A 27,886-nucleotide genomic window follows, 5' to 3' on the forward strand; every position below is an offset into this window, starting at 1 on the left:
AAAAAAAAAAGAGATGAAGCGAGGATTTAAAACTGAGCTTTGACTCTAGGGCCTCCATTCACAACCATCAATTTACTGCCTCTTGGAAAACAGAAGTGTTCTGGTCAATGTCCATTTTCCCCAGTGCTCAGAACCTTCTCAAGTGTCTAATCTAACCCAGCATGAATAAAAGGGGAGGGATAGGAAAAGAGACATAAAAAAGCTTCGAGGAGAGAGAAATAGGGTTGATTTAACAAGCAATCCTATAGTTTAATTTCTATGCCTACTAAATATAGCCATTCTTCCCTTCAAACTTTTTTTTTTTTTTTTATCAGAGAACAGAACAAATTTTAAAGGAAGTCAGGCAGAGAAAGGACAAGAGAGCAAGTAAATTGTCATGTGTAGATCATTGCACAAATGTAGGATATTCTTAGCAATATTTGAAGCTGTAAGAAATTCAGTGAATGCAATGCAATTCTGCACAGACTAATTCACTGTTCGTCTGCTGAATGTTTGGCCAGTGTGTTAACTCTTTGTGGCTTCTTGCCATCTTTTACTAAAAAGTTTAACTTTCCTGTGTTCCTATTACCAAGGGTCTAGTCAGGGAATGAAGAAAAAGAATGGCGATTCAGGAAGCAGCTGGGGTGAGTGAGCTCAAGGTGAAAGAGTGAGAACTAAGGCACTTATTCACTGGCAAATATTTATGGAGCATTTCCTATATCGTGTACGTGCTAAGGATATAAAGAAAACTGAAATAGACCTCCTACCCTTAAAGAACTTACAGTCTACAGCAGGGGTCAATGAACTTTTTTCTAAAGGGCTAGATAGTATATACATTTGGCTGGGCAGACCATAAGGTCTCTGTTACAAGGACTCAACTTGCTATTGTGTCAGGAAAGCAGCCAAAGACAATATGTAAATGATGAGTGTGGCTGAATTCCAATAAACCTTTATTTTAAAATCAGGCAGTGGGCTGGATTTGGCCCAAGAGCCATAGTTTGTAAACGCTCGTTCTGGTAGACATCTCAAGAGAGGTTTACAGGAAAACCAATTCCTGTGTGGCTTCATGTTCTGATCTGTGGAATTTAGCCTCAAACACCTTTCATCTTGGTATCAAACCTTTGAATCTTATTTAGTTCCTTGAGGATTTTGTAGCTGTTACTCATCTTTTAGCGTTGACTGTTTCTGGGGAAAATCCGTATCCAGTTGATTTTCTCCCCTAATACGTGACTCCCCAGGGGTTTCTTTCATTATCTCTGAGGTCCAGGAAACTTACTAGGAGGTGTCATGGTGATGTCAATACGAAAGGCTTTTTCTTTCCACAGGAGATGTTAGCCCATTTATGAGTACGGATACGACAAGTATTTTTATCATCCTATTTTATGTCACGCTTTCTTTTTCTAGCTTCACAACTTATTTTAAGAAGTCATCTTTTGCTTTATGTTTTGCATTTCTTCTCATCTTTAGTACTATACATATTGTTGTGCTAGCGGTTATCTTTATAACTATAACTTATACACTACCTATTAATTCCTTATGATAAACAATGATGAATTTAATACATTTTCTCTTCTCCCTTCTTCCCCCACCTCTACTATCCAATTGCAGTCAATTATTTTACTTAATAGATACCATTGAAATGTTTATGTGATATTTTAATAGTTATTATTTAATATGCTCTTTCGTGTTTTTTGCTAAGGTCATATTTGGTTTCTTCTTGTATTCTTACTATCTGCTGTACGTTTGTGTGCCTCCAAAATTCATATGTTGAAGCCTAAATACCCAATGTGACAGTATTTGGGAGTGGGGACTTTAGGAGGTAGTTAGGTCATCAGGGTAAGCCCTCATGAGTGGGTTTAGAGTCCTTTAGAAGAGGCAGGAGAGAGATAATGTCTTTTCCTCTCCACCACATGAGCAAACACAGAGAAAATGGTCATTTCCAAATCAAGAAAAGTGCCCTCACCAGGTCAGACTGGCTGATACCTTGATCTTAGACTTCCCAGCCTCCAGAAATATGAGAAATAAAGTTCTGTTGTTTAGTCATTCAGTCTATGGTATTCTGTCTGAGCAGTCCAAACGGACTAAGACACTATCTTTATTTTGAGCTCTGACATTTCTGTTTTTTGTTCTTGCTCCACAAAGGTGAGAGAATAGTTAGGTTTATTTACTCACAATGGAAAAATGGTTGGGGTTATCATCTTTTTGAGAGTAACTTTTTTTTCTCTGAACACGTATCTTTCTCAGCCACTGTTTTCGGTTGCTTCTCATCACTTTTCTGGTTTCTTACACTGATCCTGTACTCTGCATGTTTCATTACTCACCATTTAAGTTGATGAGTATTTTTTGTAACAATTATTGTGTAGATTTCTTTTTACAGGTGTACTTGAATATTGTTTGCTCTGTGTGTGTGTATACACACATGTGTTTACCCTTCCTTCTCCCCGGCTAATGGAGATAGACAACTGTAACGTTTCTTTGGAATGGAAGGACTTGTTTCTCCTCCACTGCCATGTAAACACCTTGCTTCCTGCAAATGTGGCTTACCTATGTAGTTCCTTGAGCCTCATCTCCTTTGCTTCTTGAAAGGAATACAGGTCTGGGGAGATCCAGCAATCAGGAAGATTTCGATATTCTTCCCCTGACTGCGTGCTCTCACTTTCCGTGGGTGACTGGTTTCTGGCCATTTCTAAGCTCTCTGGTCATGATGTTTCTCTCCGCTTCTTGTGTACCCCTTTGCATGGGCTCCACTGCTTTTTTTACACTTCCTGCAATTTTGCAGCTTGGAATTTTTCCTGTCATTTAGTTTTTCTGAAAAAATGAGTTTGTATTTGTAGTTTCCATTCTCCTTTTTCCTTTAGGAGAATGTATCCTTTAGGATAATTTTCTTAGGCTATGTTGGCTTTGCAGTATTCGAAGCAAAAATCTCAGAGTAAGCAGTGATAACTTAGGAATGTGAGTGGGTGTGAAATTGTTAAAGTGACTAAAAGTAACCTAGGCTAACTGGACCAGGAACATGAAAACCAGAAAGGACAAAAAAAAATTCATGTTAATTGTTTCCATATATCTGACTGCCTAAATAAGCAATATCTTACTAAAAAAACACAGAGCGGGACATCCAACCTACTGAGAGCAAAGTGATCCTTACTAAACCCGTTCATGTTCTTCAAAGGAAGACGGTAGGATGGGTGTGATCACAAGACCGAAACTGGGGAAAACAGGACCTTTCTATGGGGGAAAGTAAAATCTTAAGAGTAGGATGTGATCTCTTAAGGTACAATGTCAGAATGAGTTTACGGTATATATTGGGGTCAAAATAAGTGTTTTTTGTCACCTATTTTATTACCTCTAATATAGTATATTTACATATACAGCCACCCATATACCTGATTTTTCCAACATGCATAACTGTAGTTTTTTCTTGCAGTGTTATCTTCTCCTTTATATCAATAGTTTGTTTCACCCTATCTCCAAAGTGCCACTCCATGCTGCCCCTGCCCTCTCCCCGAGGTAATTCATGCTCACAACATTTTTTTTTGTCTTTCATGTTTTCCTCCTTGTTTACATAATTTATGCACACATGCATGTACATGCACACAGGTGCACACTTGTCATTATTTACTTTATAAAAAAGATTATATTACACATTCCTTTTTGTCTCTAGCATTTCTCAAACATATTACTTGTGCTAATTCCTCAAAATCATCTTGAATAGCTCTAATTTGTCTTTTCTAATGTCTACATAAGATTTCATGGTGTAATTATATACCCTAATTTATTCAGCTATCTCACTATTGATGAACACCCAATATTCTCCAGTTTTCTGCCACAATGTTGCAAAAACACATTTTTGCATATGTTTTATGTATCAGTGTTTTTCTTTCTACAGGATATATTTCTACAATTGGTAATTGCTGGGTCCAAGGAAATATACATTTTGTCGTCTTAATGGAAACTGGCAAAGTGCTTTCTGAAAAGGCAGAAACACCTCATATTTCTACTAGCAATGCATGAAACTCCCTTTTTCTCCACATGCCCTCAATAAATATTTAAATCAGTTAATTCTGATTTATAATATTTTTCTTATCAGTCTTGGCGTAATTTTCCCCTTTTTTACTAAGTGGTGCCATGGAAGAAGACATGGGCAGAGAGAGGTTCAAAAGGAAAAGTCATGATGTCAGACAGTCTCTCATACTGAGCTTGGGGAACGTTTACTCAGCAAATACTTTTTCAGACATTTACCATACATGCAAAAACTGTGCAATGCACTGGCCACGTTTTAAAATACATGCATATGCCCTTTAGAAGCATAGAGTCCACATGGCAATAAATTATATAATAAATTATAACATGGTATTCCTATTTAGGAAGGTCTGGAATCTGCTTCCTGTTCATATGTGACTTTCGGAAACTTCAGATTCCTCATCTACAAAATGGTTTTAATGTTCCTATGTACACTTTGGGATTGTTCTGTAAATTATATAAGGTGATGTATGTAAACCGCTTAGCACAGTCTATGGGACAGAACATGCATTCAATAAATAGTAGGTGGTGTTAGTAGCAGTAATAGTAAACGTTTACGTATGAGTGTAAGAAGATCAGACAGGTAGGATGGGGTCAGAACGGGGAAGACCTTGAAGGTCAGGTTGAGAAATTTCATCTTTAAACTATGGGCTCTTCAAATTAGAGTGATGTGATGAAAAAGATGTTCTGGGAAGATTCCCAGGTCAGTCATTACTCAGCAGATAAATTAGGGAATCGAAAAGGCTAGCTGAAACAGACTGGATAGGAACTCTATCAATTAGACACTTCTTCTAGAAACAGGATGATATTTGAAATATGTTTTAAATGGCACAGCACCATCACTGAGCAATTAAAACGTGACTGAGTCATCAAACTGGTTGCTGGTTATAAACAGTGCATATTGCTAGCCCAGCACACAGAAGCCAAATAGCCATCCTGTTCTGAGAGAGCACCTTTCTAAAGATAGCTTAAATAATAGGGATTTGTTTACACACATGGAAGTAAATCTGGAGGAAGATGGTCCCAGAGGTGGTTAATTTTACCACTTAACTGTCAGGGCCCACTCATATCCCTCAGAACTCACCCTTCCGATGCACCCAGGCCCAAAAAACTCTGCTGGCCAGCACTGATGACTCTCTGTCTGCAGGCTTTCTCTAGCCACAGTGATATTCTCATCCCATATGTAGGGCAGGCAGGAAGTGCTAAGAACACACCCTCAGAACAGTGTTCAAACACCACCTCCTGAGAACCGGTAGATATATACTCAAATTGTATCTATCTGTCCCCAGCAAGACTGGGGCTCAGTTGCCCACAGCAAAAACGTATCATCAAACACATTCCATTGACCTCCTGTCTTTTCCCATCACTTCCCCACTTCCCTATTTCTGTTTCCCAAGGTCACTGCCCAAATAAACTTCGTGAATTTAAATATTTTTCTCAGGCTTGGCTTCTTGGAAAGGCCAGCCTAAGACAAAGTGTGTAGATTTTCAGCTTAAAGTCTATCCTATATGACAGACGTTCCAGACATTCTTCTCATTCCATCAGAGAAGAAAATATTTCCCAGAAGGCCCATGACATCCTCTCCCTTCATATTACTGGTGACAAGGCGTCACATGTCCATGCTAACCACAAACAAGTCACAAAGAGAAATGGGTTGGACTTCATACATTAACAGTAAGTAGTACCAAAACAGAGATATAGACCAATGGAACAGAACAGGGGCCTCAAAAATAATGCCACACATGTACAACCATGTGATCTTTGACTGACAAAAATAAGCAATGGGGAAAGGATTCCTTATTTAATAAATGGTGTTGGGAAAACTGGCTAGTCATCTGCAGAAAGCTGAAACTGGATCCCTTCCTTACACAAAAATTAACTGAAGATAAATTAATTATTTAAACATAAGACCTAACCATAAAAACCCTAGAAGAAAACCTAGGCAATATCATTTGGGACATAGGCATGGGCAAAGACTTCATGACTAAAACACCAAAAGCAATGGCAATAAAAGCCAAAATAGACAAATGGGATCTAATTAAACTAAAGAGCTTCTGCACATCAAAAGAAACTATCATTAGATTTAATCAGCTACCAATAGAATGTGAAAAAATGTTTGCAATCTGCCCTTCTGACAAAGGGCTAATATCTAGAATCTACAAAGAACTTAAATAAATTCACAAGAAAAAAACCAAACACCTCCATCAAGAAGTGGGCAAAGGACATGAACAGATGCTTCTTAAAAGAAGACATTTATGCAGCCAACAAACATGAAAAAATGCTCTTCATCACTGGTCATTAGAGAAATGCAAATCAAAACCACATTGAAATACCACCTCACACCGGTTAGAATGGCGACCATTAAAAACGCCGGCGACAGCAGATGCTGGAGAGGATGTGGAGAAACAGGAAGGCTTTTAAACTGTTGGTGAGAATGTAAATTATTTCAACCATTGTGTAAGACAGTGTGGTGATTCCTCAAGGATCTAGAACTAGAAATGCCATTTGACCCAGCAATCTCATTACTGGGTATATACCCAAAGGAGTATAAATCATTCTATTATAAAGACACATGCACACCTAGGTTTATTGCGACACTGTTCACAAAAGCAAAGACTTGGAACTAACCTATATGTTCATCAATGATAGACTAGATAAAGAAAATGTGGCACATATACACCATGGAATACTATGCAGCCATAAAAAAGAATGAGTTCATGTCCTTTGCAGGAACATGGATAAAGCTGGGAACCGTCATTCTCAGCAAACTGACACAAGAACAGAAAACTAAACACTGCATGTTCTCACTCATAAGTGGGTGTTGAACAATGAGAACACATGGGGAGGGAAATGTCACATATCGGGGCCTGTCAGGGGGTGGGGGACTAGGGGAGGGATAGAGGGGTTGGGCACATAGGGGAGGGATAACATTAGGAGAAATACCTAATGTAGATGATGGGTTGACGGATGCAGCAAACCACCATGGCACGTGTATACCTATGTAACAAACCTGCACACTCTACACATGTGCCCCAGAACATAAAGTATAATAATAACAATAATAAAACAGTAAGTACTAAAACAAAATTGGAGTTTTGTTATGGAGGAAGCTGGAAAAATGGCTGCCGGGGATGAGTCAACAGTCTTGAACAGAAAAGCCTTCTCTAATAATTTGGGAATGAGGCAATGAGAACATCTACCATTGGGTTGGCAGTGAACATCTTTATGTAAATCCTGGACTAGATTCATCATTCTCTGAATTTGGAAACGTTCATCTTTGCTCAGGAAAAATGAAAAAGTTTTAGCATTCAACTTTGTGATTAACCTACCATGAATCTGATCTGCATATTTCTTACATTAAATGGGCTTAATACATCTTAATTGCCCACAATAGGAATAGCATTTTTCATAATGATTGGGTATTCACATTGCCCTTTCTCTTCATTGATCTGAGTGCTCAGACACATGTCAGGAAAAGTCAGGAGTAGATTTGCCACACAATAGCTCGTGTCTACGCTACCTAATCATCCCTCTACACAGCCACATTAAGACACATAACACAGGCATAGAATGGCTGCCTGAAAGTCATTTATTAATATCCAGACCATCTAAATGGATAAGACAGGTAACGACTGATAACTTAGGCCACAAAGGGTCTCTGGAGACAAAATCTAGAGTATATTCTTACTTTGTTTGAATGTGTAATGAAAAGACGCAAGTTTCCTTGACAACCCTCTCGTTGACAGCCAGGAGCTACTTCAGGCAGACCTTCTGACTCAGCCTGGAACCTTAGCTGCCATTTGCTTACTTAACTTGTCCTAAATCCCAGGCAACTGCACAGTTCACCAAGATTTTTTTCCAGAAGTGAGACCCCTCTGAGAAGGTCGCAAAGAAAAAGTTCTCCCTGGGCTGGGTCTGTCAAATATTTCACTATTTCACTGCAGATGGGGGACGGAAGAAGAGTGAGTGTTTAGGACATGGAGCTGTCACCACAGTCATGTCAGCATGTACTTGAGCCCAGCTGCTGATGCTGCCAGTGGTAGGTGAGAGGCACGAGGTGATGGAATTTGCCTTTAGCAGGTGCTCTTTTATCTTTGTTGGCATGGAAATAAATTGGTTTCACTTTTTATTTCCTTCTTTGAAAGTTCTTTACATTCTAACAAGCTAATGGAGCCAATCCATTTTGCCACCCCCATCCAAGTTCATTAACACCCACTCTACATTTTCTCATAACCTCATTCCCCTTTTCAAGCTATGCAATCATCTAGGTTTAGTTTGTCCTGTAGGAGGACATACCCAAAGGTGTCTGGTAATTCCCAATGGAGAGGGAGATTCAGTGAGTGATGTCAGTGAGTTCAGACCCCTGCAGAGATGGTCTGCTCTTCAATGTCAGCCTTGCTGCTTTCTGGGCCGACAACCAGGAAGGCAGGTCATCAGGAGAAAGCCACCCTTGGCCATCTCTCCTAGTGGGAGCTGCAGAAGTGGCAGAAGGGCAGGAGAGCTGGTGAACCCCATCCTGACAAACAAATGCTGAAGGCCCTTCACAGAGAAAAAGAAAAAAAAAAAAAAACCAAAACAGGCAAGCTTTCAGCTTTCACCTCACTCAAGAGTCAGGCATTGTGAAAGAAAAGATTTAAAGGACTGGAAAGCTTTCTTTCAGCATTGTATTTTCCCTACCTTTGTGGCTTCACCTCCTGTTTTCTCATATTAACAGGAAAGCCCGATATAGCCGGCGCCTGTGGCCCCAAATGAAGGAAATGGAGAAGAGCAGTGCGGAAGGGCTGAGTCCTGCCCACTAGCAGTTTCAGGGTTAACAGAAACCAAGGAATCCAAGCTGTAAGTAGAGAGGAAGTTAAACTGAGACTCTGGAGGTGTTTGTGGGAACAAAAGTCAAATGCAGGAAGATGTTACTGGACTCAGAAGGTGTCTGGAAGTAAGACCAAAGCTGTAACTCTAGGAAGCATGGTGTGCAAAGGAGCTGCATCCGTTTTTAACTCTAGACCTGAGCAGTCTAACATGGCACCCACTCATCACGTGTGGCTGTCGAGCACTTACAATGTGGCTTATTAGAACTGTGATACATACCACATTTGAAAGACTTCATACCAAAGAAAGGACATTAGATGCTCATGAGTTATTTTTATATTGCATGTTGAAATAACAATTTCAATATATTGGGTTAAATACGTTATTAAAATTAATCTCACCTGTTTCTTTCTACCAATTTTAAGGTGGCTCACATTCCCTATCTATGGACACCACAGGTCCAGATAAAGAGATACAGAATTTCAAAACTCTGGGTAAATAGGTTTGCCCTACTGAAACTGTGTCCTCCTCTGGACCCCCGAGCTTCATGCTTCTTGAGAAGCGCTGAAATGGGCCTCAGTAGAGCAGCGAGGTAGGAGAATTTTGGCCCTGATCCTGGCAATAGGCCTAGAAAAAAAACATGGCTTTCAATTAATGCATTAACTCTTCCTCTTGCTTCCAAAAAGAACCAACTTTGAGAGATGTTGAGACACTGGAAATAGGCAGCTGGAAAGAGGTGTCAGTTCCCTTCTCTGCCACAAGTAGTTTTGCTCTGTTTTACCTCCACCTCGTCATGGAAGTTTGCCGGCTGACCCTTACACAGACCAGCAGCCTATTTAAATAATCACGCCACAGGATGGTGCCCAGTGCTCTCTCTTCTGCATCGAGAAGCAGCACAGAATCATTTAACGAGTCACTGTCAGGAGGCAACGTGAACATTGTGGAAATAAACTTTGTTCTATTTGCTCAAGTATTGAAGCTCTTTCTTGTCTTATTGACTTATTACTGGAATTCGCAGAACATTTTGTGAATTCCAGTTGAACGGCAGGTTTTAATTTTCAAAAGCCTGTTTTTTTTAGTTGCGTATTTTTCTTTTTTAAGAAATCCCATTCATCTGGCTAACAGAAATGAATGACTCATGTAATGCACAGGGACATGATCAGGTACCTTGTTCTCAATGAGTTCCCAGACTAACTGAGTGAGACAAATTTGTTTTTAAGAAAAGATTTACTGATACCATGACAGAAATCTTTATAGAATACAGAGGCAGGTAAAGGAAGGAGTGACAAATTTTCCTAGACTCATCAGGAAGAACTCTGAATTCGAAGGGCTTTGAATTCGGATTTCCTAACCCCCACCCCATGCGCACTCCTGCCCTAAGTTCCAGCTCCAAACTTTTATATCTAGATGCCTCCTGATGTCTCCACTTGGCTGCCCCAGAGACATCTCAGACTTGACACATACCAAATGTATCTCATTTTTTTTTTTTAAATCACTCTTTGTATCTCATGTCAAAGTGCCTGTTTCCCGATTTGGGTGTTGGTCACACAGGTATGTAGAGTATGAGAACATTTATTAAAAATATGCTTATGGCTCGTGTACTTTTCTGTATCTGTCTTAAACTTTAATAAACCTAAAAAAAAAAAGGCAAATATCCAACAATAGCCTACCAGGTCCTGCCTACTTTCCAGCCTCCCAGAGTCTCTTCCCCCTGGCAATGCTTGTGCCTGCCCAGTGCATTTTCTTAGCTTCTCAAATACATCATGCTGGCCTGTAATCCCAGCACTTTGGGAAGCAGAGGCAGGAGGATCACTTGAGGCCAAGAGCTTGACATCACCCTGGACCACATAGTGGGACTCTGTTTCTACAAAACAATTAAAGAATTAGCTGGGCATAGTAGTGACGCACAGCTAGGGTCCCGTCTACTCAGGAGGCTGAGGAGGGAGGATTACTTGAGCCCAGCAGGTCAAGACTGCAGCAGACCATGATTATGCCACTGTTTCCCAGCCTGGGCAACAGAGCAAGACGCCATCTCTAATATAAATGAATAAACAGAATTTTTGAAACGATGTTAAATACACCAAGCTCATTGTCACCTCAGGGGACTTGCTTATTTTGTTTCCTCCCTCTAAAGACCCTCTCCCCGACTCTCCACCTCGCCAGCCCCACACCTCCTTTACACCTGAGCTTAGATGTCTCCTTCTCAGTCACCACACTCAGAGTTACCACCTAGTATTTTCTACCTCAAGCCTGTATTTTCTTCCTTCAAGGCACTTATCAACACATGCGTAATTTTGTCTGTGTAATTTGGGGAGCTGCCCTTTCTGGTTAGAATGTTTGTTTCATGAAAGTGCAGTCTGCTTTGTTCACCATCATACCGCAGAACAAGGACCAACTTGTCCTTTTTGCCCAGGACAGTTCTGATTTTAAACCTTAAAGACCCACATCCTGGAACACCTTTCAGTGCTGAGCAATGGAGATGGTGGATCACTGTAGCTAGAACAAAGCCTGCTGCCACTGCATAGTAAACACTGAATTAATGATTAAAAAAAAATTATTTTAAAATGTGTTGTTCAGCTAAACAAAAAAAGGAGCAGCAAGATACTTATTTTCTAAAACTGATGTAAGAAAGAAAGGCAAAGTGGCCAGATTTGAGGTCCTCTGCACCCAACACAGGGCCTTTGTAATGTTTTTTACTATGTTTGATTGTACATTGGCACAATTCTGTAACGTATCTCAGGGTTTCAAAGTTGCTTTTGTAGTTGGTAAGGCCTCCCCAAGGCTTCTTTTACTGCATGGAAAGAAATCTAATGAAAGACAAAGTAACAGCGCTGCCTGCGAACACACTGCTCACAACATTTCATTCAAATGACTGTGCTGCGTCGGCATCCTCTGTACGTGGAAGCCCTTCCAAACACTCATCATTATTCTGTCAGGTAGAGCAACTTTGCAGCTTCCACAAACACTGGGGACAATTTGCATCTCCTTCTAGTGTGTCCCTTTTGGAGCACAGTTTTCACAGCAGGTGCAAGTAACAAATTCTGAAATTCAAATTGTGACTTAACTGTCCCCCTCTTACACTTACACCCACCCCTTCATTTTTAAACCACCGAACACTCTGTGATGGCCTCTCATTAGAGTCACTGATTCTTGATTCGTCATTCTTTACTACGTGCCTAAGGAAAAGATTATGCAAGCTATGTTCAGCTGAAATGAAACAGCACTGTTTTCATGACTGGGAGGTACAAGGCAGTCAGATGGGGAACCCCAGGGCAGACAGAGCTTTGGTCACTCCACATTTACCATGTCTCCATACACACCCTTAAAATTTTTCAGTGATCCATAATTTCAAGCTGGCTTTGTTGGGGAAGCCATTTATAAATTAAGCATATTGCATTGCCATGTCCAATTCTTCATCATCTACTTTTGGCCTTGTGATTTTGCAGTTTCTCCAATTAAAAGTTGGGTTCATTTTCCCAGGCACTGATGTTGGCCATAACCGTATGACTTATTTTAGCCGGTGGGATGTGAATGGTGCTGAACCTCTCTCAGCCTAAATCTTAAGAGGCATCACGTATTTCCTGCTTTTACTATTCAGCCATCAAGAAGAGCATGGTTCAGCAGCTCACACACCCAAGGAGAGAGAGAGACCGATGAAGAATACCTAGACTCACCCCATAGCTTCAAGCCAAGCTCACATGAGCAGAGTCTAGATGAGGCAACCCTCAACGAGTATATGAATGTATGTGTGAAAAGATAAGACTGTCATTTTTAGCAACTGAGTTTTGGGGTAGTTTTTAAGCCAACATTGTTGTGGTAAAAGAAAACTGACAAAATGAAAATGAGTCTACCTATTACTTGATGTTCTCCTCAACCTCTTATCATTCCCTTCCACGAGATCAATAGCAACTCTTTGGCAAACAAAGTCATCTCAGTCAACTTTTATTGATCATCTACTCTGTTTCAAGTCCTGAGCACATAGAAATGAACACAACACAGCCTCTCAACCTGGAAGAGCTTATATTTTGGGCAGGACACAAATAAAACCTCATTTAATTATAACATGCTGAGTGATAAGTTTATTAAATGCACTGTACACTGGTGGGAAGCGATAATCCCATTGTCCAGGAGAGACCATCATCAAGGTTAGCAGTTCATGCTTGAGAAGATGGGGAGCCCAGCAATGAAGCAGTAATACAGTCACAAAACTGGTATCTAGCACTGGACGGGCACATCTATGACCAGGGTGGTGCCGATAGATAGGATATCCAGCTCCTTCAGTGGTGAACAGTTGCTAAATGGCATTTCAGGCAATTTCTATAATAGATTGCCTCCTGACACTGGGATTCCACTTTCCTCCAGTTTGAAGGCAAAAGGGAAAGGGTTGGTTTATAGGGCCGGCTTGTACCATTCAAACAACAAAAACCTATGGCTTCTATCTGGCATAATTCTCTTTCTTTCTCAACCTATATTTTGAGGTAAAGCTTTATCAGAAATTTCAGCTGTTTTAAATGTACAATTTAATGATTTTTAACAAATTTACAGTTACGCAACCATCACCTGAATGAATTCAATATCAGAACATTTTCATCATGCCAATAAAGATTTCTTTGAGGCATTTGCAGTCATGCCTTGTTCTCACCCCCAGCCACAGGCAATCGTTAATCTACTTTCTGTCTCTATAAATTGCCCTTTTTGATATTTCATATAAATAGAATCATACAGTATGTGGTCTTTTGCATCTGGCTTCTTCCACTTAGAATGTCTCTGAGATTCATCCTTGTTGTAGCATTTATCAATCCATTTTGTTTTTTAAGAAAATGATTTTTCCTTACCAGCTCCATTTCTGCTCCATAAAACTTACAGTAACAAACAATTACTTACAATTTATAGCTTTAGCTTCTCAAGCAGTCAGGCTCAGGGAGACTGCTGCCTATAAGAAATGAAGGCAATACTGATTATAGCAAGAAAAGGCTTTATTTTCCACCTCTCATATCCACTTTACTACACTGGCCAGCAAAGAAACACCTAAATCTTTGGCTATCATGGAGAACCATCACAAATCATCATTATTTCTTAGAAAAAACAGTGTCCCTTACATATTTCCCTGACCATGCCATGGATAAAGTGTTTCTTAGACTACTTTGATCTTGATTCTCTCTCTCATGCACACATGCTCTCTTTTCATTGTGTGTGCATATCCTATTGAATCTCCAACTTATAAATGAGAACTCTTGAACTTTTACAGCAGTACAGAATCAGGACATCGCTAGCCAAGAACAGATAAATTATCTAACTCTATCAAAGACAAAGCCTATAAAATTCTTCTGCTCATGTCACAACATCTAAATAGATACCAATAACAGAGGCACCATTAATCTTAACATGTTTTTGTTGTCATTGTTTTGGGAAGATTTTAGCCTCTCTGTTAAGCAATTCAGAAAAGACAACAATGTTTTTATACAGTTCCTTATTTCTATCAGTGGAACTGTATCACCACATCATCTCACCATTTCAGGAGATTTCAATGCATCTCCCTTTGTAAAATCATAGAACAAAACAACTTAAGCACTACATAGACTAGAACTTTGAGTGCATAGTTAGCCAAGAGAATTGTCCAACCTGACTGGGAGTCGTGAACAATGATTAGACCAGCTGTGCTCGCAAGCTAGGACCAGTATTCAATACTACCATCTCTAGCTTCATACCCAATGCGTGCATTTGGATTTGCATGACTATTTCTGTCTCCATGTTAAGTACACTATCCATCTTGCAGTAGTGCCCTGAGACCATTTATGACATAGTTATGGACAGCTGAGAAACAGTGCCATACTCAAAATCTCCACACAAAGGGACTGGGATGGTGCAAAGCCTAATTCTGTGAGCCATGCCAAGGCGAAGTGACCTTGCAGGGCTTTGACAGCAAGTCTGAATCCAAAACAATCTGCAGCAAGAGAAGGTGAGGTTTAAATTAAACAGAATTAAATCGGACAAAGAAAAGAGGAAGATAGAACCTTGCAACTGTAATAAACCTTGCCAATTCAAAGCTGAGAAACAGTGGATGGGAGAAAGAATGTGAATATAAAACCTCCAAATCTATGAGAATCCACCATGCTCATTGGATAGAAAACAGGGCTGCAAGTGACACAAAGAGGCTTTGACCTCAGGGTCACTTATCCCTTTTCTCTCATAGTGTAAGCTTTTAGGAAAAGCAAGGGCCACAAAAATTGCCCTACATTTTTAAAAATGTGAATGTGTTATAGAAAGGATTGAGTTAATCAAATTTCTTGGTCCACGGGACATTATCAGTTTGCATAAGGCCCTGGCCTCCTTTTATTTACTTAATCTTTTTTAAAAAAAATGAATTGTGGTTAAAAAAAAATACAAAGCCTAAAATTTACCATCTTAACCACTTGTAAATACAGGTCAGTGGTGTTAAATATAGTCGAATCATTGTGTGATCAATTCCCAGAACTCTTTATCTTGCAAAATTGCAATTCCCATCAACCCACCCTGACTCCTCAGCTCCTGGCAGCCACACTTCTACTTTCTGTATCTACAAATTTGACTACTGTAGGTACATCCTATAGGTGAAATTATATGGTATTTATCTTTTTGTGACTCACTTATTTCACTCAGCATAATGTCCTCAAAGTTTATCTGTGTGGTAGCATGTGTTAGAATTTCCTTCTTTTTAAAAATGTCAGCATTTATTTTAGATTCAGGGGATACACGCACTGGTTTGTTACATGGGCATACTGCAAGATGCTGAGGTTTGGGATGGGGATGATCCCATCACCCAGGCAGTGAGCATAATACCTCACAATTACTTTTTGAACTCATGTCCCCTCCCTCCCCTTCTATATGTCCCCAGTGTCAGCTGTTGCCATCTTTATGTCTACGAGTAGTCAATATTTAATTCCTACTTATTAAGTGAGAACATGCAGCATTTCGTTTTCTATCTCTGCATTAATTCACTTAAGAGAATGGCCTCCAGCTGCAGCCATGCTGCTGCAAAGGACATGATTTTGTTCTTCTTTATGGCTGCCCAATCGTTCATCGTGTGTATGTACCACATTTCCTTTAACAAATCCACCATCGATAGGCACCTAGGCTGAGTCCACATCTGCTATTGGGAATAGTGCTGCCATGAACAAATGAGTACCTGTCTTTTTTAGAAAGACTGATTTTCTTTTGCATACATACCCAGTAGCTGGATTGTTGGGTTGAATGGTACTTCTGTTTTAAGCTCCTTGAGAAATCACCAAAGCAATCGCCACTGGTTTCCACAGTGGCTGAAATAATTTCCATTCTCACCAACAGTGTATAAGCATTCCCTTTCTCCCACAGCCTCATAGCATCTATTGGTTTTCTGCCTTTTGAATGAAGCCATTCTGACCGGTGTAAGATGGTATCTCCTGATAATTTTGATTTGCATTTCTCCAGTGATTAGCGATGTTGACCATTTTTCCATTTGTTTGCTGGCTGCATGCATGTCTTCTTTTAAGAAGTGTCTGCTCATGCCTTTTACTCACTTGCTAATGGGGTTAGTTGTTGTTTGGTTGTGGAATTGTTTAAGTGCCTTATAGATTCTGGTTACTATACCTTTGTCAGATGCATAGTTTGTGAATATTTTCTCCCATTCTGTAGCTTGTCTGATTACTCTGTGGATAGTTTCTTTTTCTGTGCAGAAGCTCTTTAATTAGGTCCCACTTGTCAATTTTTGTTTTTGTTACAATTGCTTTTGAGGACTCGGTCATAAATTTTTTCCAATGGCTGATGTCCAGAATGATATTCTCTAGATTTCCTTCTAGAATTCTTATATTTTGAGGTTTCACATTTGAATCCAACCCATCGTGAGTTAATTTTTGCATATGGTGAAAGGGTAGGGGTCCAGTTTTATTCTTCTACGTATAGTTAACCAGCTATCCCGGCTCTGCTTACTGAAAAGGAAGTCCTTTCCTTGTTGCTTATTTTTGATGACTTTGTCAAAGATCAGATGGCTGTAGGTGTGCAGCTTTATTCCTGGGTTCTCTATTCTGTTTTATTGGTCTATGTGTCTGGTTCGTGCCAGTATCATGCTGTTTTGATGACTGTAGCCATATAGTATAGTTTGAAGTTGGGTAATGTGACACCTCCAGGTTTGTTCTTTTTGCTTAGGATTGCTTTGGTTCTTCAGGCCCTTTTTTGATTCCATGTGAAATTTACAATAGTTTTTTCTAATTCTTTGAAAAATGACATTAGCAGCTTGATAGGAAGAGTGTTAACTCCATAAATTGCTTTGAGCAGTATGGCTATTTTTTTCTTCTTCTTCTTCTTACGAACAGAGGTCTTATTGCTTTTGGTCCACAGACGTGTTTCACATTATCTCATGGAGCAGGGCCCCTGGGTGGGGTCCTTGTGCAGTACTTGGTGGGGCATGTGGCCGAGGGAGACGGAGCAGTATAGCTGGCCAGGCCCAGAAAGAGTCAAGGAGGGTCGGGGGCTCCTTAAAACCTACTGAAAGGGCTGGGCATGGTGGCTCATGCCTGTAATCCCAGCACTTGGGGAGGCAGAAGTGGGCAGATCACCTGTGACCAGGAATTTGAGACCAGCCTAGCCAACATGGTAAGACCCCGTCTTTAGGCTGGGTGCTGTGGCTCATGCCTGTAATCCCAGCACTTTGGGAGGCCAAAGTAGGTGGATCACAAGGTCAGGAGTCGAGATTAGCCTGGTCAATATAGTGAAACCCCCTCTCTACTAAAAATACAAAAATTAGCCAGGCAAGGTTAACCAGCACCTGTAATCTCAGCTACTCAGGAGGCTGAGGCAGGAGAATTGCTTGAACCAGGGTAGCAGAGGGTGCAGTGAGCCAAGATTGTACCACTGCTCTCCAGCCTGGGCAACAGAGTGGGACTACATTCCCCTTCCCCTCACCAAAAACAAACAAACAAACAAACAAAAAACCCGGTCTCTACTAAATATACAAAAATTATCCATGCATGGTGAAGCAGCTGCACTCCCAGCTACTTGAGAGTCAGAGGCAGGGGAATCCGTTGAGCCCTGGAGGTGGAGGTGCAGCGAGCCACGATCACACCACTACATTCCAGCCTGGGCAAAAAAACAACAACAAAAATCCTACTAAGGCCATGGTGGGCGGGTGTCAGGCTTAGCCCCTGCAACTCAGAATTCCACTTCCTTGTAAGGGCCTCACTTTCCCCACCAGGCCTCAGGGCAGATCTGAGGGTCTGAGGTCTGTTGGTTTGAGGGTTCAAGGGAAATCCAGCCATTTGGGAGTCTGAGCTATTTAGCATACTGGCCAGGCCCCCTTTCCCAGGGGACAAATTTCCCAGCACTGTTTCCACTGTCGCCGCCCCATTCCTTGGGGGGAAAAGATGTATTTTTCTTTTGTTACTATATCATGAAACGTTGCGGGTACAGAAACCATAAACTGATTGGCTGACAAAAGAGGGACGAGGCGAGGCAATCGGGAACCTTCGGGGACCAGTTCCCTCCAAGCCCAGGTCTCTTCTCCCCAGCACAGCTCGGCCCACAGCCTGGACGTGCCAGCAGGGACACTTACCCGACACGTACAGGGATACGACCTTGACCCCTGCCCCCACAACGTGGCGGCTCAGTCCTACTTAGGACCAAGGCAAGGGGTAAAACTCCCTGCTCCCTGATCCCACGCCGCCACTCACAGACCCTCCGTTATTGGCAGCACTGAACAAATTAAGAAAAAAAAAAAAAAAGATGAAGACACAGAAAAAAAAAACAAACCCCGACAGGGAGACTATGTGGGGAGAGAGCATGCTGGGTGCCTCAGTGGCCGGCCTCCTCCTGGTAGTAAGGGGATATTCAGGCGCCTCCCCCAGGCCAGAGCAGTTGCCAGTGTCTGAGGGAGCCCCGCTGACCACTGCACCTTGCAGGCAGTACTTGGGGTCACAAGACCTGGCTGCTCTGGCTGGCACCCTGTGTGTAGCCCATCTGCAGGGACATGGAGGAGTTGTCACACGTGTCTGTTCCCAGCTTGTCATAGATGTGCTGCAAGGTCCCGGGAGCTGTCGTGCCCAACTGGCTGGCACAGTTGTTTGTACCCATCCAGAGTCTGATGGCCGAGTGGTCCATGGAGGGCAGGATGTGGTTCTTGGGGTCATAGAGATGCCTCCTCGTACAGTACGCGGTCATGCCCGACGGGTTGGTGTATTTGCTGGTGTCCATCTTCAACCCGATGACACCCTGGCCGGCCTTCACAGTGGCATCCTCCAAGTTCCGCTCTGCTTCTCCAAGTACTTGACACCGACATCCACCTGCTCTACAGCCCCTTAGTCTTGGTCTTCCCCACCAGGGCGAGAAGGGACACCTGTACCTGCCTCATGTTCCCACTCTCAAACAGGCTGTTGGCCTTGAACAGGCCCATGGGATCCTGATGTAGCTGACCATGGCCTGATGAAGTTGGAGAGGTTTTCTAGCTGGTACCAGTTCTGCATGGAGTGGTTGATCTTGGGGACTGTGCCCAGCTGTAGCTTATTCGTGAGTGTGCATTACATGATCCCGTCCATCAGGCCCTTCTGGATGTCGGGTTCGAAGGAGAGGCCGGTGAGTCCCTCAATCCAGCTATGAATCTCTGCCTCCTTCTGCAGGTCACATTTGGACAGGAGCCAGTTCTTGACCTCGCCCAACAGCCAGTACAAGGGGCCCTTGGTGAACTGCTTGGAGCTCATGGCTGGCAGGACGGGATGGATAAGACTGGATGGGACCACCGTGGTTATTTTAACAATATTGATTCGTCCTTCTTTTTTAAGGCTGAACGATATTCCATTGTATGTGTATGTCACAGTTGGTTTATCTGTTCATTCACTGATACACACTTGGGTTGCTTGCACATTTTAGCTGTTGTGAATAATGCTGCTATGAACATGGGTGTATAAATAGCTCAAGACTCTGCTTTCAACTCTTTGGTGTATATACCCAGAAGTAGATTGGCTGGATTTATAGTCTTCTATTCTTCATTTTGTGAGGAACTGCCACAGTGTCTTCCATAGTGGCTGCACCACTTTATTTTCCAACTAACAACGCACGCGCACTCCAGTTTCTCAACATCTTTGCTGAGGCCTGTAATTTTCTAGATTTCTTGGTGATAGTAGTCATCCTAACAGGTGTGACGTGCCTACCTGTTCCCTTTTATCACCTTTCCCTTTCTCTCTCCTGTTCCCCACTCCCATAAGCAATCATTTTAATGTTTGTTAAGGTTCATGTGTAAATATATATTGCTGCTTGCTCTGCAAGCCTTTTTATATATAGATGGATTGTTAGGTATCTTTTTCTGTTTCTCCCAATTTCTCCTAAGAACTAGCTTTTCAATGTCTATCCACATTCCCATGTGTACTTTGAGTCCATTTCTTCTCATTGTTGCCTGGTATTTGTGTGTGTCAACTATATTTCACCAAGGCCTTCCCCTGGGGGTGAAATTGCTTCCAACTCCCCACCATTGCAAGCAAGGCTGAAGTGACCACACACTCCTATGCATCACCCTATAGACCTGTGTGAGCATTCTTTGGGTTATATACCCAGAAGCCAAACTGCTGGGGCAGAGAGGACACATGTAAGTCATATGATGAAGAATGGCAGATTACTTTCCAAAATGGCTGCATGTCTGTGTGCCCAGCCACAGTTTTGGTGGTCATTATGTCTCCCCATTCAAATTTTATATATTTTGCCACGCTAATAGGTGTCAAGTGGTAACTCTGTTTACTTTTACTTTATGAATAATGAGTTTGAGTAGTCTTCACATGCTTCTTAGGCTTTTAGGCTTTTCTGTTCTGTAAATTGCCAGCTCATACCTTTGCCTATTTTTTTGTACTAGAATGTGGAGTTTTCTTGTTGATTTACAAAAGTTGCTCACATATTCTAGATGTTAGTCCCTTGTCAGTTTAGACGTGGCAAATATATTTTTAATATCATAGCTGTCTTTTAACTTTGTGCACAATACCCTTAATTGAACAGAAATATTTCAATTCATAAATTAAAATTTTAAAATAAGGACAAAAAGGAGATATTGGAAAGTTAGGTGTTACCTATTTAGATGCTTTTATTAATAAATAGCAGGACATATGTCAACCTAGCATTAGCAAAAAAAACAAAGGGGTAGCATTCATTATGACTCTCTCTGACTCTTTCTCTCATTTTCTTTCATTTCTATTTCTCTTTGCATCTGTCTCAGCCATCTCTCCAGACTTGCTTTTTTCACTTTCCCAAGTATATCACTACAGAGCTGTCCCATATCTCCCGAGTTTCCAACTGCTCAGTCCAGAAGAGTCCCTAGTAACCATGCATCCCAATTCCAAGATCCTGGGATAGGGACTGAGAGGTCCAAAACGTTCAATTAATAATCGCTGGAAAATGGGGTCAATTCAGTAGAGGCAGGGCTTCAAAACACACTGATTTCCTGGTAGTTCTCAGAGAAAGAGAATCAGGGTGTGTCGATACCATATAAAGGTTCCAGAGAGCCATAAAAGTTGGCAAATGAATGGATATGAGATTGGTGTGAAATTTGTCAAAACACTTGACAGCATTTTTGCCTTATTCTCTCTCCTGAAACCAGGGGGCACCTGGACTTCAGCTCTAATTCTTGTACCAGCTGTGAGTCTCACTCTTCCAAGAATGGCCTGAATATCCTGTTGATGCCCCTGAGAGTTGGAGAATATGTCCCATTCAGACCAGCAACTCATTTTTGCATCATGATTCCAAAGACCATGTCTCAAAATCTGTGGCTCCTGGTCCCGGGCAAAGGTCTGAATGAAAAATAAATTCTTTCCCATGAAAAGCCTTCCCTCTAGGGAACTGTCTGGTCTCTAAAGTCAAACTTTGACTATAATAACAAAATATGTATATTCAGTCTCCATTATCCTTTTGCAAATCTGATTCTGTACCTTCTATATATTAGATGGCTTATATACATTAGAAATATATTGCTTTTATTCATAGACACATGCAATTAAAAATCAGTAATATTGTTGAGTTATTGTGAGCCAGGCACTGGGCTAAATGATTAACATTTATAATTGCCATTCAGCTCTTACAATCTTCCCACATAATAGCTGCAATCCTCGCAGTGACCCTAGGAGCAATTTTTGTCATCCCAATTTTTAGTTGAGGAGCCTGAGAGGTAAATGATGAAGTAATTTGCCCAGAGTTTGAAAGTAGGGCGTGTAAAGCTCAGATCCAAATATATCTCATGTCCAACCTTTGTCCTTACAAGACAATATTTTATCCTTACGTGTGTGTGTGTGTTTGTGTGTGTGTGTGTGTGTTCATTCTTGTTTCACCGGTCCATTGCTGTTATTATCTGTTTTGGAATATGACAGCTCAAAAGGTGGTAACTAGTTTCTATTTGCTTTATGTTGTTCCTCACATATCAATTTAGATGTATTCCTATAAAAGGAATGGTGAATCTAGTGGGTAAATAATTCCCAAGAGCATACAATGCCTAATTTGAACATTAAAGGAAATCCTCTAGACACAAATCCAACACATGTGGAGGTTTACATAGACCACAGGAAAATGTGGAAGAAGAGAATGCTCGATGAACCCAGTCGGATAGAGGCGCCTTTTAGAGTCGACGTGTCTACAGCTTCTTCTGAGAAGCAAAGCACAGAACAAGAGAACTCCACCCTCCAAGAAGAAAGGCCTAGTGGTTGTGATTACTGCAAACAGAATCACTTGATTCCTGATTGTAGGGACTTTTCAGATTGCCTTTGGGAGTTATTGCAGCAGTGTAGGAAAGGAAAAGGCTCTGAATCCAGAAAGTTCCATGATTGACCCCTGCTTTTGCTGAGCATTAGCCATTTGGCCTTGGAAAACGTACTTTACCTTCCGGAGCTTCCATTTCCCATCTTCAAAGTAATCTTTCCCTTGCAGTGCTGTTGCAAGCACCAGAAAGGATGAAAAATCCTCATGATGGCACACGGGAGGTACCCAAGAGATTACCATCATTACTGTCATCACCATTATTGTGCAATGGGGAGAGAGAATATCAGGGACGTTGGTGTACCCAAGTAATAATTTTCTGGGGCTATGCACACATGGCTGGGGCTTCTCGGTTCTTAAACGTTGGCTGTGGCCTAGAGATGACCAATACATCTCTGTCTCCACCCAAAGAGAAAGAAAGGCTCTCCCAGTCCCATGACTCTGGAAATCCTTCAGATAAAAGTTCCCTTCTTACTGAAGAAGGAAACTCTGTTGGCTCATGTAACTGTACAGACCACAAAAGTGCAGATTTCAGGACCAGCTGTTATTTGAAGCTTAACCTCGAACTTCAGAGGTTTCTCTCCTTCCCTTAATTCTGCTTCCCATCTTCCAGGTCAGTTCTACAGTATGGCGAAACTTTGAAGATAGAAAAGGCTGCAAGTAGCTATAGCTTCACACACTCTACTCTCAGCAAATATTCCTTTTCTAGTTGCTCCTGGAAAAAACAGAGAGTCACACTGCTTGGACCAGCTTAACTCCCATGTGCATCATTGAACAAATTCCTGGGACCAAAGCAAGGAAATTGTATTGGTGCATTTGGACCTGCTTCCCACACACAGTCCTCGGGCTAGTACTGAATTCAGCCCCACCTAAACCATATGAACTGGGAGAGAGCAAAAGGAAGTTCTCCAAGAAAAACAGGCACTATTAGCAGCAGAAGACAAAAATGGATGTTGGCAGGCTAAAACAACAAATACACAGCATAGCCTCTAAATAACATAAGTGGAAACTATAATCACCAATATTTACTAAATGTTTGTTGTGCTCTGGGATGAGCACTTTTCACTAATTTCCTCATTAAATCCTTACAAAAATGACCAATGCATATATTATTACAATTATCCCCACTTAAGGGGATAATTGTAATAATATATGAAACTAAAACACAGAAAAGCTAGGTATTAATCACTTGTCTGAGGTCATGTTGCTAGGGAATGAATAGCAGGGTTGAGATTTGAACTTGAGCCATAGGACTTAAGAGGTCACATGTATTCTTGCGAGCTGAATAATTCCCCCACCTCCACACCCCACCCCTATCCCTGCTGAGATATCCAGTTCAAATCCCTAGAACCTGTAAATGTTAACTTGCAGGGCTTTGCAGGTGTGATTAAGTTAAGGGTTTTGAGATGAGAGTGAGAGACTGAATTATCCCAATGGGTCTCAAATGTAATCACAATTACCTTTGTAAGAGGGAGCCAGAGGGAAATTTGTCAACATAGGAGAAAAGGCAATGTGATGATGGAAGCAAAGACTGGGGTGACGCACTTTGCAGATGAAGGAAAAGGGCAAGAGGGGAGGAATTTGAATGGCTTCTAAAAGCTGAAAAAGGCAAGGAAGGAAACATTCTCATTTGGAGCCTCCATAAGGAAGCTTCTCTGGTGTCTCTTCCTCTACCCTCCCCTCCTCCTTTCCCTCTACTTCTCTCCTCTTTTCTTCCTCTTTCCTCCCCTCCAGATCTCCTGACACTGCTTGCATCTGGCTCCCCAAATGGCAACCCCATCTGTGTTAGGCAGAATTCTAAACTGACACCCAAAACTCCCAGCCCCTGGTGCATGGGCCTTGCATAACCCCCAGGACTATGCAAGGAATACCATGGATTTCCCTGCCATGATTCGGTTATACTGTATGGTGCTTTCACCTTAAGGAAAGGGGTTTAGGCAGATGGCCCTGACCTAATCTGGTGAACCTTAAAAGAGTCTGGGCTCTCCCTGAGGAAAAGATGAAAGGCATGAGAGGAATTCAACAGAAGAAGATTCTCCATTGCTGGAGAATCAGAAAGGAAGGACAAGGTTTGCAAGCGGCCTCTAGGAATCAAGAACAGCACCAGTCAACAACCAGCAAGGAAATGAGAACGTCAGCCCTACAACAACTACAACCACAAGGTGAAATGATTTACCCAGGCTAGGAAAAGGCAGCGTCAAAATTCACCCTGAGTCTATATGACTCCAAAGTCCAAACTGAATTCAGCTAACAACCTGAGAGCGCTTGGAAAATGATTCTTCCCCAGAGCCCTGGTAAAGGAACACAGCTCAGCCAATGCCTTGATTTCAGCTTTCTAAGACCCTGGGCAAAGAACCCAGCCACATGTGGCCAGGTGTTCGCTAATATATGGGTACGCTTTTAATCTGCCAAATTTGTGATAATTTGTTACACAATTAAAGAAGACTAGTATATTATTCCTGGGTCTATGCAATCTCTCAATTCAAACACCAACCAAGTACAGTCTTTATGTCCTTGAGGAATAGACAGAGCTGGTGTGGTGGAGCATGTCTGTAGCTTCAGCTACTTATGAGGCTGAGATGGGTCACTTGAGCCCAGGAATTCGAGTCCAGCCTGGGTGACACAGTGAGACTGTGTCTCAAAAAATTAATAAAAATAAATAATAAATAATTTAAAAAATTATAAACAGAATAAAGAGAATCATCTTGTCCTGGTTGGGTCAAGTGTCCACCACTGATCTAGACAGTGCTGGCCATTAGGCACAGCCGGTTTTCCACCATTACACGGCAATATACAACCTCAGGGATGGGAACAGACAAGGCAGGCGAGCTGGCTGGTGTGTTCTGCTAGTGCCCTTCCAACTTGAATGTGACCGCTTTCTATTAGTCTATCTTCTCCCCCTCATGACGTGCATTTTCTCTCACCTAACTAGCTCGTGAGTTCAACAAAGGCAAAAAGGTGGCATGGTTCATTAAGACAAACATCATCTTAGGGGACACAAAGAGCTGGGTGCAAATCAACCTGCCTGCCGTGTGAGCGGAGACAAGTCACTTAACAGCTCAAGACTACTGCTTTCCCCATTTGTGAAACAGGAGTAATATGCCTACCTTGCAGGGCTGTTGTGATAATTAAATGAGATGAAATAGGTAGTGTCCTTTGTGAGTCTTTAAGAAATATCAATTTCCTTCTACCATCTTAATCCATTTTCTATGTCCACCGTAGCAGCTGGCACAAGAGTATAAGCTTATTCCTGAATCAAATAAAAACAATCCACACACTGATGGACCAGGGCAACCGATAGCATGGAAGTAGCCTAATTATTAGATAGGCAAGGTGTCAGCAGAGGACAGGACTGGTAAGGAGTCCCCTGGATTTGAGTTGGCCCAGAAAGTAATAATGAATAACAAAATGATAGCATCGGGCATTAACTGGAAGCATTCTGTACTGTGTGCCAGGCACTGTGCTGAGGGCTCCCTTGGTGTAGCTCATTTAATGCTTATCAAGGGCCAGTCATCGATATTATCATTACTCTACTTTACACATGAGTGATAGAGATCCAGAGAGGTGAAATGATTTACCTGGGCTAGGAAAAGGCAGGGTCAAAATTCACCCTGAGTCTATATGACTCCAAAGTCCAAAGCTTTTAACTACTCTCCTTTAAAATGCTATGAACATGACATTCCTTTTTTGGAAATAGATTTCAAGTTGTTGCAAACACCTGCACTCATGGAGAGTCCAACTGAATGATAAGATATGGTTCCTTTCATTGACTTCTAAGCTCTCTTCAAATGTTTAAATTTCCAGGAATTTTTTTTTAATCACAGGGAGAGAAAAATATCCAAGAAAAGGATAATGGGCTTATGTGTGCCTATTCAAAAACTCCGGAGCAGCTCCATCTCCTTGCCTAGAGGAACACTTCATTGGGGAAGTCTTCTAAAACAATTTCTGCTCAATTTTTAGTTGTTTAGAAAATTAAGACAAAATGAGAAGACTATTTCCTGTCTGCAGAAGCCAATAGTCTCTGATTTTTTTTTTTTTTAATCAGTACTGAAACCTCTCCAGTGGCTAAAAATTCTGTGCACTGCTTAAGGTATGAGAGAAATTCTGTGTCACCCTTGAATATCGACATTTCCCCGAGGAACCTGGCATCCTTATCTTTATTCCTCACCCAGAGCTGGCATGGGGTCCTCACCTCTCCACCACATGGCTTCTCAGCTCGCCCTGGCTGCTACAAATGCCCCAAGGCGTACTCTGATAGTTTTAATAACCTTGTCCATTCCCCGTTTAAGAATCAGCCATTATTGCTCAAGCCTTTTCAAGCCAGCTGGAAATTCAACTTGGCAAGAATCCTATCCTTGTTGGACACTTCCCCCTGGCTTTTCAAACTTAGTAAAAGGAATTGAGACCTAGCGGGAAAGGCCCACCTGTAGCTGTTTTCCTTCTAGATTGTGTATGAAATCTCACACAGGGCTGCCCTGACTCTAGGCTAATTAGGCTGTTTTATTATACAACAGAATCAGGAAAAACTAACGGCAATTTTATTTTGAGACAGAGCCTTGCTCTGTCACCCAGGTTGGAGTGCAGTGGTGTGATCTCAGCTCACTGCAACCTCCGCCTCCAGGGTTCAAGTGAGTCTCCTGCCTCAGCCTCCTGAGTAGCTGGGACTACAGGCACACGCCACCACACCCAGTTAATTTTTGTATTTTTAGTAGAGACTGGGTTTCACCATGTTGGCCAGGATAGTCTCCATCTCTTGACCTTGTGATCCGCCCACCTTGGCCTCCCAAAGTGCTGGGATTACAGGCATGAGCCACCGTGCCCAGCCTAGAGCACTTCTTTACACCAGCCTCCAGACCCTTGAGAGTCTGGAGGACCTGCAGAAATCAGAGAGCAACACACAGAGGCCTATGATATGATTTGCTTACATGGATGTCTGGGGTGTGCTTCTGGACTCTAGGCCCCATTTAAATAAAGTGTTAAATAAAATCAAAACATTGGCTTATTAGAGTTTGTTAAGTAGTCAGCGAACTCCAATAACTATGTCTGTGAGTGCAGGGTTGGGGCAGAAGAGCCCCGTTATCTGGGAAAGTGCCGGTCAAGGTGTGGTCCACCAATTATTGGAGATCAGCCTACCAGGAGGGAGGTACAGACATGAAAATCAGCATTTAGAAATCTCTGCAGTTATATGACAGTACTCAGACATTTTACAAAAGTACCAGCCCACAACAGATTAGAACTACAAACATTTAAAACGAGGCTTTTATTGGTTTAATGCTTGTTTTCAATTAGTGTTTGAGAAGCTCAGGTACAGGAGACCAGCTGAAAAGAGGAAAGGAAGACGGGACGGGGGGGG

At 41.7% G+C, this 27,886-nt stretch overlaps 1 pseudogene; it reads right to left on the minus strand.

The window, feature by feature from the left end:
* LOC141585635 (calponin-2 pseudogene) lies at positions 1 to 27,886 on the minus strand (annotated as a pseudogene).

Source organism: Saimiri boliviensis, chromosome 9 (assembly GCF_048565385.1).
Source record: "Saimiri boliviensis isolate mSaiBol1 chromosome 9, mSaiBol1.pri, whole genome shotgun sequence".
NCBI lineage: Eukaryota > Metazoa > Chordata > Mammalia > Primates > Cebidae > Saimiri > Saimiri boliviensis.